Raw genomic sequence first — 3,707 nt, 5'->3', positions numbered from 1 at the left:
TATAGGAGGATCATGTCATATGCAAGTAGAGAGAATTTTATTGTTCCTTTAATTTTTTTCTCTACTGTGTTTAATTTTTTTCTTGTTATTATAAAGGTGATATAAAGAGGGGTTACAGTTACATAAGTCAGGTAGAGTACATTTCCTGTTGGACAATGTCACCCCTTCCCTTGCTCTCACCCACCTGTCCCCACCCAATGTTGTATAGTTCCTTTTCAACATAGTGTCTAGTGAGTATCACTACTGCAGCTGTATACCCTTTGTCCCTCCATTTCTGTGGTTCCCCCTTACCCTCCCAATGACAGATAAATGAACAAATAAGACAAAAAGAAAACAAAAACAATGAAAACACCTCTTATTTCCATTTCCTGAAGTTCATTTCAATAGATATTATTTTATATGGTCTGATTCTACTGGTGTTTTAAGTCAAGGGCCAGGTACTTGCAGGCACTCTACCACTTGAACAGTCTACAGTCTTAATAATTCCTTTCTTATATGGATGATTCTTGTTTCTTTTTCTTGCCTTGGTTAGTACAATGCTGAACAGAATTATTAAGCATGGACATAATTGTTAAAGGGGAAGTTTGATAGGGTTAAAAGGCTTATGTTCAGTCAGGATCTGGTGGCTCATGCCTGTGATCCTAGCCACTCCAGAGGCTGAGATCTGAGGATCTTGGTCAAAGGCAGATCAGGTAGGAAAGAACTCGAGATTCTTATTGCCAATTAACCATGCCCAATCGCAAAGTGGTGCTGTGGCTCAAGTGGTAGAGTGCTAACATTGAGTAAAAACACTCAAGCACAGTGCCGAGTCCCTGAGTTCAAGCCCCAGGACCAGCACGCACACACATGTCTCTGTGTGGATGTGTGGGTGTGTATCACACCTATTTATATTTCCTAGTGGATCCTGGACAAATCTGCCTTCCTTCCTTTCTTCTGAGCCGGCTTGAACTCCGGGATCTAGATATGGTTCCTTAACTTTCACTCAAGGTTGGCACTCTACTACTTGAGCCACAGCTCCACTTCCAGCTTTTTTCTGGTTAACTGAAGTTATTAAAAATGTCATGGACTTTCCTGCCCCAGCTAGCTTCCAACTGCAATCCTCAGATCTCAGCCTAATCAATAGCCAGGATTACAGGTAGTAGCAACCAGGGCTCAGCTACCCTTAGTCCCTGTATCTAAAATCAAGGGCAGTAATGACACAGGTCACAGGAGTCAAAAGACACATTAAGATGATGTATGCTGTACGTATGGTTGTTAGTGTCTGTTCTTTAGGTACTGGAGGCATGGAAATAACTATTAAAAAAAACACCAAATGGTAAAAGTTGTTAGGGATATGCATAATGTACTGTTGCTGAAACTGGGACTTGAACTCCATATTTGATGCTTTGCCTCATTGGCTGGAGCTCTACCACCTGAGCTGTTCCTCCAGTCACATAAATAATGTATTTTGGACATACGGTTAAAACTTAGTGGTGCTGTGGCTCAAGCGGTAGAGCGCTCGCCTTGAGCAAAAGAAGCTGAGACTAGTGCCCAGGCCGAGTTCAAGCCCCATGTGTTAACTCCCCTATTAGTAGCATAACTAAACTCAATACTATCCTATACAAAATAATAATAGATCTTGATTTATGGGATCTTACTATGATTTGGGGTGTACTTTGGTTGCCTGCAGACATTTTTAATTCAACAAGAAATTGGCAAATTAAAAAACTGTACTTATTTCCTCTTCACTTGGACATCCTACGTAAACTATAGAACCGTTGCAAGCTCTCTCTCCGTTTATTTTAGCCTAATAAAAATTTTCTCTGCAGCCTTGCACTTCGGATTATAGACGTGTTTAAAAAAAAGTCCCTGGCAGCGGATGGGTCTATCAGTCACTTCCGGGTTCTCACGCTGAATGGTGCAGATGAATTGGCAATCCTGCCACCTTTAATACTGCCTAGTTGCTGTGCGGTCCCCAGCCCTGTCTAACTTTCGCTTTTCCTGGTCTCCTCGGAGCGCTTCTATGGTCAAAAGTGGTCGGTTATAGTTAAGCGAGGCTTCCAGGAAGCCGCAGTGCTCCCAGCTGCGGCTGCTGCAAGATCCTGTGAATGAGCTCCTAGGAGCACCTCCCTCCGAGGATGGGAAAAAAGTCCTCTACTTCCCAACCCCCCCCCTTCTCCCGCCGCAGGAGATATGGCCACACCTTCCCCCTATCGGGGAGGAGCAGGTGGCCAAGCCCGTGGGACCTCGCGCCACCGGGCGCCGCCACCACCGCCACCCACAAGCCCTGGTTCGTTCTTGTCACGTGGCGCGAGTCAGCTGCGCGTTCGGGACCCCTCAGGCATCGTGGCGCGACCGCCGAGAGAGCTTGGTGGTCAGATCTCATCTTGCCGCCAGCCTCCCCCACCCTCCCTCCCGCCTCCCCATCCCGGAAAAGGGGGAGATCGGTGACGTCATCATCCGGGCATTTGTCGGCGGGGCCACAGTTCACAATGGAACAAAAACAAGCGGCCCTAGTCAAACTTAACGACGCGGCTGCGGCTCAGGCGGTTAACTATGTCCTAGCCTGTACACACCCAGTCAGTCCACACAGCCCAGCTGCTTCACCACCGTGTCACCCCACATCTCGGGCCTCCTTCCCTCTCTCCTCCCCCACTTCGGTCAGTCTTCGTGCCACCTTGGCCCTCGCCCCGCTTCGCAGCCTAGGGGTAAGGAAGACAGACTCTAGCTGTCAAGTGACCCTGCCTGAAGGAGCCAGAAGAGACTTCTCGCGGACAATCTTTACCGCATTGTCTGCCCCTCCCCCAACCCGGCTGGGCGTTCCAGGCGTCTTTAGGTCGGCAGAGCCGTTCTAAGCTCCAAAGGCCCGGGTGGGAGGGGCGGGGCGGGAGGGGTAGCTGAGTGGGAGGGGGCTAGGGGAGGTGCGAGGGGGCGGGACTTGGGAGGGGTGGGGCTTGAGGGGGGCGGAGACCCTCGGGGCTTTGGGCGGCGCTGGGGCTAGTGGGAGTCTGCGCTGCCGCCGCCGCTGCCGCCGACGCCGCCACCACCACCACCACCGCTGTAGCTGCTGCTGTCGCTGCCGTCGCCACCTCCACTGCTGCCGTCGCCGCCGCTGCTGCCGCCGCCAGTGGCAGAGCGGCTTTTTCTTTTCTTTCTTTTTTTTTTTTTTTGGCCTTGCCGGATCCGCCATATTGACGAGGACCCGTCTCCGGGGCTGCGGAAGGTAGTCTCCGCCGTCTCCCGGAGCTGCACCCTTCTCCTCAGCTGGCCCCGTCCGGGGCCTTCTAACCGTGTCGAGCCCCTCCCGTCTAGCGCTGCTCACGGGCCTCGCGGGAGCCCGCTGCTGCCGCCTCTCGCTTTCTCTCTCTCTCTCTCGCTCTCTCTCTCTCTCTCACGGGAGGAGGCGGCTGCTCTAGCGCCCGGTGATTCTAGTCAGTGTTGGGAGTGAACCGTGGCCAAAACGGCTGGGCCGGGAGCGGGGACAGGCGGCGACTAGGGGAAGGTGAAACTGCCGCTGTAGGAGGAGGAGGAGCAGGAGGAGGTGACGCAGGAGAAACGCACCGCCCGGAGCCTGACTGAGCTCTGCGAGAGCCCCAGCCCGAGGGGAGAAGGGGGAAGAGGGCCGCCGCCGGCCGCGGGGAGGAGGTGGCGGCTGCGGCCAGCGCCGCTTCGGGGCGGGCAGGGTGAGGAGCGGATTTCTGCTATCCGTGTGCAGCCTTTTTTGTTTT

This window comes from Perognathus longimembris, chromosome 28 (assembly GCF_023159225.1).
Source record: "Perognathus longimembris pacificus isolate PPM17 chromosome 28, ASM2315922v1, whole genome shotgun sequence".
Lineage (NCBI taxonomy): Eukaryota > Metazoa > Chordata > Mammalia > Rodentia > Heteromyidae > Perognathus > Perognathus longimembris.
The sequence above is the reverse complement of the archived record's forward strand: the minus strand, read 5'-3'. Positions refer to the sequence as shown.